Genomic DNA, 11,425 nt, shown 5'->3' on the forward strand with positions numbered 1-11,425 from the left:
CACAACCAACATGCCACCCAATTATGACACACCGATAACATATTAAATATGGTGCAATTTTAGCAGGCTAACAAGATTAGCACTCATCCATCAAAGTTTGCCCCAACACGTTTCGCCCTGCCGCCTCATCAGGAGGCCCGATATAATGATGTCAGCTCATTATATATGATGTTCATGGGTCCTCTGTCTGAGAATCCTTTTCAATAGCCCACTTGGCCAGACCACTCCTCAAACTGTCCCTCACTTCCTATTGAATGAACACAAAGATACAATCATATTGTGTATGCTCCATACCGCAAGATCATTAATGGCTGGATATGCCCAGGTCCGTCTCCCAAATGCGTTCCACACTGGGACTCAGGGTGCACCAAGTCTCAGAGCGCATGCCTGGAATTGACGCGCATTTAACACTGTGCGTCAGGCCTCAGTGCTGGAGCGCTCGGACCGGAAGTGATGCGCATCCTCCGAATCGGGTCATACTTGAGCGCTGGAACACATGGACTGGAAGATCACTTGCTCCCATACTGGACTGATGCTTCCCAAGCTGGAACACATGCCCGGCATAAAGTGTGTCAAATCAAAAGGAACTGACAATATATACAATATATGGAAGAGTCTGCGGGGCCATATAAGTATAAGTACCGACAGCCTCCTAAAGTGGGACAGCCCCCATCTAGCCCCCCTCAGAAAAGGTATACTCAAAGGGCAGTTCCTTGGATTGAGGAGGAACTGCTCTAGTATCCGGGAACTTCATAGACAAGCAGGTGACATGTGTGGCCGGTTTTGACATAAAGGTTATCCCCAATATATTCTAGATTCAGCCCCCACTTTTGCAGAATAAGTTTAGACAGTCCATTTTACTGAATAAACAAAAGGAAAAAGAAGGCAGTTCCTAAAATGACATTACAAGGCTTATTGGCACATTTGATAGCCAACATGACTACATCCAGAATGTACTTAAGAAACATTAGGACATCTTAAGAATGGATCCGGACCCTAGGGAGATGGTGTGGACTACCCTCACGATCACCTATAGGAGAGGACAATCTATGAGAGATCATTTGGAACACAGTCATTACAAAAAAACTACATACGGAGGTATGTGGCTGGATAGGAAGACAAGTGGAGACTCATTTCTGTAAATGGATGAGATCCAACAAATCTTTCACAAGTTCATCCACTGGGAGAACATTCTATCAGAGGGACTTCTCAAATTGTAAGACTGCGGGCATAGGCTACGTGGCCACATGTCCCTGTCCCCTGGATTATTTGGGAAAAACGAAGAGAGAGTTTAGTAGAAGGGTAAGTGGACCTTTGAGAAACATAAAAAATGACCGTGATACCCCACCAGTGAGACTCTTGAGAGGGACACGCTATGGGGAGATGAATAAAATCTGCTTCTCTGTGATAGAAGTGGTCAAACCTAGTCCTGGGGGGGAGATCATGATATGCTGAAAAGAGAAAGTGAGTGGATTTTCAGAATGGATTCACTTAACCCAAAAGGATTAAGTGAACAGATATCATATGCTTGTTTTTTGTAAACACAACCTGTGTTTGGACCGTCCATCCAGTTTTTCTCAAGCCATTTGCTACTTCATTCCCTTTTGTTGAGTCTCGAAAATAAATAACAAGCATCCATTCATTTGCATTGGCAAGTCTCATCCGATATACGAAGACAATCACAGAATGCTGAGATTTTTTTCTTAATACGATCTCAGCTGAGAAAAAAAATTGCAGATGAGTAGGGACTCATAGAATAACATCAGTCAGAGTGCATTACGCTTTTTTATCAAATTGCCGTTGTCCATTTTTCTCGTAAATGAGTATGAGCCCATGGACGGAACAGTACGTCATACGCATGGGGAACGCGGCTGATCGCAGGTTGTTGTCAGCTGATTCTCACAGCTGACACGCGGCACTAAGTGCCAGGAGTGATCACGGACCGCTCCCAGAACTTTATCCCCCGGCACTCTGCAATCAAACATGAGAGGCTGTCAGCTGTGGGTCCCAATCGCTCCCATGGTCGACATCTGGTTATCAGAGCTCAGAGACTTCCTGTCATGCGCAGTGCATTTCAGGGAGTCTCTGAAATTTGTAAGAAATTACATGCAGCGCTGACAGCTTACATGGCATGCAGATCAGCATGCCATATAAGCGATCAGCCTGCACAAAATGAGTGTCCCATAGTGGGACACAGTGTAAAACATAGAATGAAATAAAAAAAAATTAAAATTAAAATAATTGAAAAATATTTTAAAAAATAATAATAAAAAATCAATATTTATTCTATCATTAAATCAATATTTGAATAAAAAAATCTACACAATAAAAGTACACATATTTAGTATCGCCCCGTCCATAACGACCCGACCTATAAAACTGTCCCACTAGTTTACCCCTTTAGAGAACACCATTAAAAAAAGGCAAAAAAATAATGCTTTATCATCATATCGCTGAGCAAAAAGTGGAATAACACGCGATCAAAAAGACAGATATAAATAAACATGGTACCGATGAAAACGTTACCTTGTCCCGCAAAAAACAAGCATCAATGTAGCTCCTTCACCGAAAAAATAAAAAAGTTATAGCTCTCAGAATACAGCGATGCAAAAATAATTATTTTTTTCTATAAGTTTTTATTGTATAAAAGCGCCAAAACATAAAAAAATTATATAAATGAAGTATCGCTGTAATCGTACTGACCCAAATGCGGAACAGTATTGTAACAACCCTGCTGGCATCACTGCATGGCCTCCCATCCCCTGCACACCAACTTACTTTCTGCTTCAAGCCATGCTGTGAATTCTGTCTGTTGCCAGCCCTGAGCTCCATGTGCTATGCCTCTTGTTTTCCTGCTTGCTCTCCATGTTTCCTGACTGTGTGTATAGGGGGGCGGCGCCTGAACTCTCTGGTTCTTATGCAGTCAGGGTGCACCTGTGTAATATGTCCCTTACCAATCACCTGGAGCCCTGGACTATTTAACCCTGCCACAGCCACTGAAACATTGCCTGTGCAATGTCTAAACTCAGTTAGCTCCTTGCTGCTGAGCTAGCCAGGCCCTGTCCTATGTCTTGCCTTCTCTGAAGGCTCTTACTGCGTATTCCTGTGTCTTGATACCTTGCCTAGCATTTCTCTGTCCGCCTGCCAGGAGGCAGAATATCCTGGCCCTTTAGTCTTGTTCCCAGTGCCATGTCTGTTCTCTGTCCGCCTGCCAGGAGGCAGAATATCCTGGTCCTTGTGTCTGTCTGAACTCAGTCTTACCTCTGTCTGTCAGTCTCCTTGTCTGTTGTTCCTTCTCTGCTGTGTCTTTCCTTGTATCCTCCCTATCTGAGGCTCTGCTCTCTTGCAGCTCTGCCTGCTCTGTTCCCTTGCAGCTCTGCTCTCTCGCAGCCCTGCCTGCACGGCTCCTTAGCCGCTCTGCCTGCACGGCTCCTTAGCCGCTCTGCTTGCATGGCTCCCTAGCCGCTCTGCCTGCACGGCCCCCTTGCAGCCCAGCCTGCTCTGCGGCTCAGCCTACTCCACACTCCAGCCTATATCCGTACCTGCACCTCCTGTGTGAACAGGTCCAAATCCTGTTCCAACATACACCACTCCTTCCTGCCTACACCTCCTGTGTGAACAGGTCCATATCCTGTTCCAACATACACCACTCCTTCCTGCCTACACCTGCTGTGTGAACAGGTCCTTACCTGTCCCTTCTCATACCACGCCAGTCTGTCCTGTGTCTCCAAGCCGTGTCCGCCTGTCTTGTGTCTCCAAGCCGTGCCCGCCTGTCCTGTGTCTCCAAGCCTTGCCCGCTCGCCCAGTGTCTCCAAGCCGTGTCTCCAAGCCGTGCCTGCCTGCCAGTATACCAAGACGTGCCTGCTTGCCCAGTGTCTCAGCCTGCCTGTTAGTAACACCTGTCCAAGTGACTTGTCCTCGAGTGGGATCAGCAGCCACAGCCAGACACCACCCTGGAGTGGCACCCGACAGCTATCTGCCGCACAAGCCTGACCTCACCATCAGAGGCTCCAGTGAAGACCAAGGTAGCTGTTGTAGTCACGCCCCTTCCAGGGTAGTCTGGTTTGTGGCACAGTGGGGCCACAACCCCCCGGCTCGCGCCAGTCAGCCAAGGCGCGAGCGTGACAAGTATAAATGCCCTCCCTCCCAAAAGAAATTAATGAATTGCTGGTTTTTGTCCATTCTGCCTCCCAAAATTTGGTTGATATTAAGGCCTTAATACGGAAGCTGGCAAACTGCGTCAAAGTTCCCTACACTTGCCAGTCCTACTCTAACATGAAAACCTCAAAAAGAGGAAAAAAATCCTCCAAAAAATTCAGCTACAAACCAGACAGGCCTAAATGCATCTGCACTAATACAGGGTGCAGCGGACCCAAGTAAAATGGCAGCTGCACAGGTGCATAAATACCAAATGAAACAGCCAGCCTACAATCAGGGATTGGCCATGTGCTACACCAGTGCAGAAGAAATAATCCGCAAGTGGCAGTGTTCACACAGGGAATGCAGGGCTTCTGGTTCACAACCTCTTAGTAACACCATATAGGGGGGCTGCCCAGCGCCAACTAGAATGCATCCCGTGTGAACAGAGGCCACAAGTTTGCAGAACCATTTGGGCCCAACTGCACCCTGAAAGAAATATAAAAAGTGCACAAAAAACATATCAATATATGTAAGGTATTGGTTGATATTAAGGCCTTAATACGGAAGCTGGCAAACTGCGTCAAAGTTCCTTACACTTGCCAGTCCTACTCTAACATGAAAATTTGGAATAAAAAGCGATCAAAAAATGTCATGTGCCCAAAAATGGTACCAATAAAAACGTCAACTCGTCCCACAAAAAACAAGACCTCACATGACTTTGTGGGCAAAAAAATATGGAAAAATTATAGCTCTCAAAATGTGGTGATTCCAAAACTATTTTTTTGTAATTAAAAGCGTCTTTTAGCGTATGACAGCTGCCAAACATAAAAGCCCGCTATAAATAGTAAATCAAGGCCCCCTTTATCACCACCTTAGTTAAGGAAAAATAATAAAATAGAAAAATGTATTTATTTCCATTTTCCTATTAGGGTTAGAATTGAGGCTAAAGTTAGGGTTAGGGTTGAGGCTAAAGTTAGTTTTAGGGTTGAGGCTAAAGTTAGGGTTAAGTTTGTGGTTATTGTTGGGATTAGGGTTAGGGGTGTGTTGGGGTTAGGGTTGGAGTTAGAATTGGGGGGTTTCCACTGTGTAGGCACATCAGGGGCTTTCCAAACATGACATGCGTCTGATCTCAATTCCAGCCAATTCTGCGTTGAAAAAGTCAAATGGTGCTTCTTCCCTTCCGAGCTCTGCCATGCACCCAAACAATAGTTTACCCCCACATTTGGGGTATCATCATACTCAAGACAAATTGCACAACTTTTGAGGTCCAATTTCTCCTGTTACCCTTGGGAAAATAAAAAATTGGGAGCGAAAAGATCATTTCTGTAAAAAAAAATAAGATTTCTTATCTCTATGGCTCTACATTATAAACTTCTGTGAAGCACTTGTGTGATGAGCACTTTGAACCCCCATCTAGATAAGTTCCTTAGGGGGTCTACTTTCGGAAATGGTGTCACTTGTGGGGGGTTTCCACTGTTTAAGCACATCATGGGCTCTACAAACGCGACATCGTGTCCTATCTCAATTCCAGCCAATTTTGCATTGAAAAGTCAAACCGCGCTCATTCCCTTCCGAGCTCTGCCATGCGCCCAAATAGTGGTTTCACATATGGGGTATCAGCCTACTCAGGACAAATTGCACAACTTTTGGGGTCCAATTTCTCCTGTTACCCTTGGTAAAATAATACAAATTGGATCTGAAGTAAATTTTTTGTTAAAAAAGTTAAATGTTCATTTTTTTTAAAAATTCCAAAAATTCCTGTGAAGCACCTGAAGGGTTAATAAACTTCTTGAATGTGGTTTTGAGCACCTTGAGGGGTGCAGTTTTTAGAATGGTGTCACTTTTGGGTATTTTCTATCATATATACACAGTGACTTCAAATGTGATGTGGTCCCTAAAAAAATGGTGTTGTAAAAATGAGAAATCGCTGGTCAACTTTTAACCCTTATAACTTCCTAACAAAAAGTAGACATGTGGGAAATGCTATTTATTACCGTAACTATTTTGTGCGACATATTTCTCTGTTTTAAGGGCATGAAAATTCAAAGTTTGAAAATTGCAAAAAGTTGCAAAATTTTTGCTAAATTTCAGGGTTTTTTTCACAAATAAATGCAAGTCATATCAAAGAAATGTTACCACTACCAAGAAGTACAATATGTCATGAGAAAACATTGTCAGAATCACCGGGATCCATGGAAGCATTCCAGAGTTATTACCTCACAAAGGGACAGTGGTCAGAATTGTAAAAATTGGCCCGGTCATTAACATGCAAACCCCCCTTGGGGGTAAAGGGGTTAAAATAAACCAGGAGTGGAGCCCACAGGACTTGTTTGTACCTTTGGCTGACCAGACAAATGTACCATCTGCACCCAGACATTGTTATGTTCTATTTACCAATCATTTCATTTTGAGGCCTCACCAAAAAGGAAGAGAAAAAAAATCCACAAAAATAATATTGGATACTATCTGCCCTGCCTCTTCCACCTACACCGCAATGTCCACCTACTGCTGGTCCACTTACATAACCTCCTCCTCCACATGGACATTCGACTACTGTATCTACATTGTTATTTTTTTTTAAATTATTTTATGCTATGTTCTTTTAAGTGCTGTCCCTAAAAAAAAGTAATAACCCCCCACACACACAAAAACTGTGTTGGATACCTCATCCCCTGCCTCTTCCACCTGCATCGCCATGTCCGCCTCAAACTCATCCACCTACTACACCTCCTCCTACATTTGGACCTACGCCTCTTTTTTCTAGATTATAATTTTTATTTTATTCTTTGTTATTTTATGTGATCTCACTATCCACATTTGTTTAAAGGGCTATTGTCCTGCTTACCCCTATTTTGATCCCTTTTTCCCCCCATTTTACAGCACAAAAGTTCGAGACCACAATGGCTTCCATTGGCTGTGAGCTGGTCTCATTATGCTGGGAAGGGACCAATAAACATGAACCATTTCAGCCTATTTATCAGTCAACAACTACAGCTTTTTCTTTTCTGGTTACCGTATACACTCGTGTATAAGCCGACCCTTGTACGCTTAAAGAGTCTTCAATAGTAGACTTAATTTCCGGCATAATTTTAGCCATAATGTTAGCAACCATAGAGGGGATGTCTATTTGCAAATCTATGTTCCCAGAGGATGGCGAAGAGGTGGAAATGGGCTCCACGACATCCCTGACGGAAGTCGCCTCGGTAGAGGTCATGTTGGTGGAATTCCTGGAGGGCTGGCGCTGCTTCTGTCCACTATGTAAAAGGTATCGGTCCATATAAAGATATGTTATGGAGACATAATATTATGCGCCTTAAATCCTATGCACTTCACCAGGTCGTAGTTCAAACGTATCAAGATACAGGCAATTATACGGGATCGACGGAGGAAAGGGGACATGGATAACAAAGCACGCACATGGCCGGCACCCGACCCGGAAGCCACATGTGTTTAGTGATAATAAACTTCTTTTCTTGTTAGATGGAAGTGAACTGCTGGAAAGTTCTCACTTGTCTAGGACATTAAGTCATTTTCTCGAGGAGGCTCCATATCTAGCTTTCACTTGGTTGCTTCCATAAGTAGGTGCCCTGAAATTCAACAATATTTGTGTGTACCCTATCCATAAAACTATCTTAGCTCCTTTATAGTGTTAAGCAGCTCTGCATATACATGGAGGGAAGCAGATCCTTTATGCTGTTTGTTAATGAGATCAATTACCTCAAGCAAATGGGAGACTTCAGTTGCTCTCTCTTTTTTTTAGCCTGGATCCATGTTTTAGTAATATCCTTCTGAGGACACATTTGAGTGCTTCCCATTGAAATGGTATGGCAGTTTCATCATGCTCATATATCTGAAGGAGTCTATAGTCTCACAAAGGTCTGAGACACAGAGTATTTCAGCAGATTAACATTTACAATCCAACATCTGAAGCCTTGATGGAGTCCGGTACAGTCAGATTACAGTATGCAGGAGCATGATCTGACCATATAGCAGGTCCTATCCGAGATGTAGGTAGCCATATAAGCAAGTGATGGCTAATTAAGAAAAGGGCTATGTGTATTGTTTATAAGAGAATAATACGTATAATCCTTTACTGTACATCTAAATTTAGTGTCCTCCATACATCGACCAGTTGGAGAGACCGGAGCACGTTTAGCAAAGCCTTTGTGATTTAAATTGGGGACTCCAGCCCAGGGCCATGTCTAAAGAAGGATCCAAGGCAAAATTAAAGTCAACTCCAATGATGATAAGGCCCTCTGCAAAATATTTAAGTATTGACGACCTATCTTAATTTGACCACAAATAGGGAGAAAGAAGTTTGCCATATTAAACATTTTGGAGTAGATGGAGATCTCATCACACACAGACCTCCCCTCCGTGTCAGACAGTGTTTCTGACATAGTCTGCGGCAGTGATTTGTGTCGGCCTATACTCCGCACCTTATACCTCGAGACAGCATTTGTACTGTGGCTCCAAGATGAATAATATGTTAGTAACTGAGGTGTATGATCGCCCCTAAAGTGGGTCTCCTGAAGAGAAAGAAATTGTACGTGTACCACTTCAGCTCTTTTCTTTTGAATATTTAGTCCTGACATTCAATGAGCAAGTTTTCAGTTGTGCCATATTATACAGGGGGAAAGGAAAAAAGGATAGAAAGATTAAGGGAGCAAGTATAGATGTTAGATAGTAACGTCTACCGCTCAGCGTCCGTAACTGGTGGTTATCTTTACAGGTGTAAGGCTAGTTTCACATAAGCGTTTTTTTGCGCTGCGTTTGGAGCGCACATGAAACGCTTGTAAACGCTGCGTTATTTTGTAGCATTATTGTGGGCATAACTACAAAAAATCGCAGCGTTTTTATGCGTTTGTGTTTTTCATGCGTTTGCATTTTTTATGCGCAATAAACTGGAGAAAAAATCCATGGAAAATTCTTGCAACACACTCCACCAATGGGACAGCAGTGGGCGTGTCTTATGGAAATTCTTTATATAGACCCTGTTTACAGCTGAATTCTTCACATTTGCTTGCATTTGACTTGAGAACATGGATCTGCGCTGGAAGAGCTTTTACTTTGACTTGGATCTGGACATGAGGACGGCTCAGGCTTATGCCGTTGCTTGCCATGAACAGAGGGAGAGAGAGAGGCAGCAAAGACGGCAGCAGCGGCGTATGTGGATACATCCCATTATTGAACTCCGGGAGAGCCGTGAAGCGTACCGCACCCTCTACAGCGAGCTACAGGCAAACCCGGAGAAATTTACAGACTATATACGGATGACCCAACAAACCTTTCACTATCTGCTGGGTCGGGTAAAAGAAGTAATCCGGAGACAGGACACGCAGCTCCGGCGTGCGATTACTCCTGAGGAACGGCTCCTGGTCACATTAAGGTACGTAGTTTTGCTAAACCAATGGCTGCTGATTTTTCTTGGTTGTGACATGTACTCTTCCAAATCTAGCGGAATTACAGTTCTACCATGTCGTTAACTAAAGGCTGCGGTAATTTTTTGATGCCATGTATTGAACCAAAGGCTGCAGAACTTTTTTTTTTTTAATTTAACGTGTGTAAAAAAATTACGTATACATTAATATATATATATATTAATTTATATATATATATATATATATATATATTAATTTTTTTTGTTTTCTTTGTGTCACAGATTCCTGGCTACTGGAGAGACCCTCTCGTCACTGCACTTCCAGTACTGGATTGGAATATCCACCTTGTCTGGAATTGTAGCGGACACCTGCCGGGCTTTGTGGAACGTTCTTTGTCCCGAATTCATGCCCATGCCTAGCGCAGACAAGTGGTTGGAAATCGCCGACAGATTCTGGACTGTATGCAATTTCCCTAACTGTTTGGGAGCGGTGGATGGGAAACACATCCGGATTATCAAGCCCAAAAGAACAGGCTCTGAGTTCTATAACTACAAAAAGTACTTTTCTACTTTACTGATGGCCATTGCGGATGCAGACTGTAAGTTTATTGCAGTGGACATTGGGGCATTTGGCCGTGGGAATGACTCCCAGGCTTTTAAGACATCGGACATGGGCAGGAGGTTGTATGGCAACAACTTCAATTTCCCCATGCCACGTCCTCTTCCCAACACAGAAGGTCCGCCACAGTCATTTGTAATGGTTGGTGATGAAGTGTTCCAGATGTGCCAAAACCTGCTCAAACCCTACTCCAGCCAGGACTTGGACCTCCACAAAAGAATTTATAATTACAGACTCACCAGGGCCAGGAGAACAGTAGAGTGTGCATTTGGTGTACTTGTATCTAGATGGCGCATTCTTGGCACAGCTATTAATCTTAAACTGGAAACAGTGGATGAGGTGGTCAAGGCCTGTGTTGTTCTACATAATTTTGTAATTTCTCATGAGCCCCCGAACTTAGATCTTGATGATGTTGCTCCTAATCCATTGCCTGAATTTACACAGCACCCTGTCAGGTCATCCGTCGAAGTTGGCCAAATGAGGGACCAATTTGTGGCCTACTTCAACTCAGATGTAGGACGGGTGGAATGGCAAGAGCAAATGGTGTAAAAAAAATGTATTGCATGTTGTTGGTATGTTATTAAAAAACCTGTTTTGATACCTGTACTGACTGCATTCTCTGTTTTTACACTCCCAATACCATTAGCAAGTAGCCAGGTGTCTCAGTGAATTTATGATGCTGTGTTTTGTGCATCATGAATTCACTAATACTCCTGAGTAGGTGACATACACACACAAGTTGTATTATTACCTTTATAATCTCTACAGTGTGTTCAATTAACAGCGATGGTGGAGATAATACAACTGTGTCAGGTAAAATACCCAGGCCTTGTGTCATGCTGAATACTTATCACAAATGGCCATTACAATACAGATTAAACTGCAACGTCACTACACTTTTCTGCAAAATATATGGAGAGTTATAGCAACGCTGCAGGTTCAGAATCAATTCACCTGCCCAGGTGTGATAGTGATGCAAGGTCAGGGTATTTGGGAAGTATATTTATTTTCACCATCAGTAATGTGTTTCTTCCACAAACACGTAATAGAGTATGTGGTTATTTACAAGGTATATCTATAGTTCCTTGCCTTTTCTCTAATAGTTAAATTCCAACGGGAAAAAAAAGGCAAGGTAACAATAGATATGCCTCGCACTCAACACCATCCTCTATGCCAAGGTTTACAAAATGTAGTCCTAAATGTCAACCAACAGATCATGTTTCCTTTTTTATTTTTTTTGCAACTCAAATGGAATTACTAAAAACATGATTTGTTTGTTGGCTTTT

This window comes from Dendrobates tinctorius, unplaced genomic scaffold (assembly GCF_039654945.1).
Source record: "Dendrobates tinctorius isolate UK_male_01 unplaced genomic scaffold, ASM3965494v1 ptg000126l, whole genome shotgun sequence".
In the NCBI taxonomy this organism is placed as follows: domain Eukaryota; kingdom Metazoa; phylum Chordata; class Amphibia; order Anura; family Dendrobatidae; genus Dendrobates; species Dendrobates tinctorius.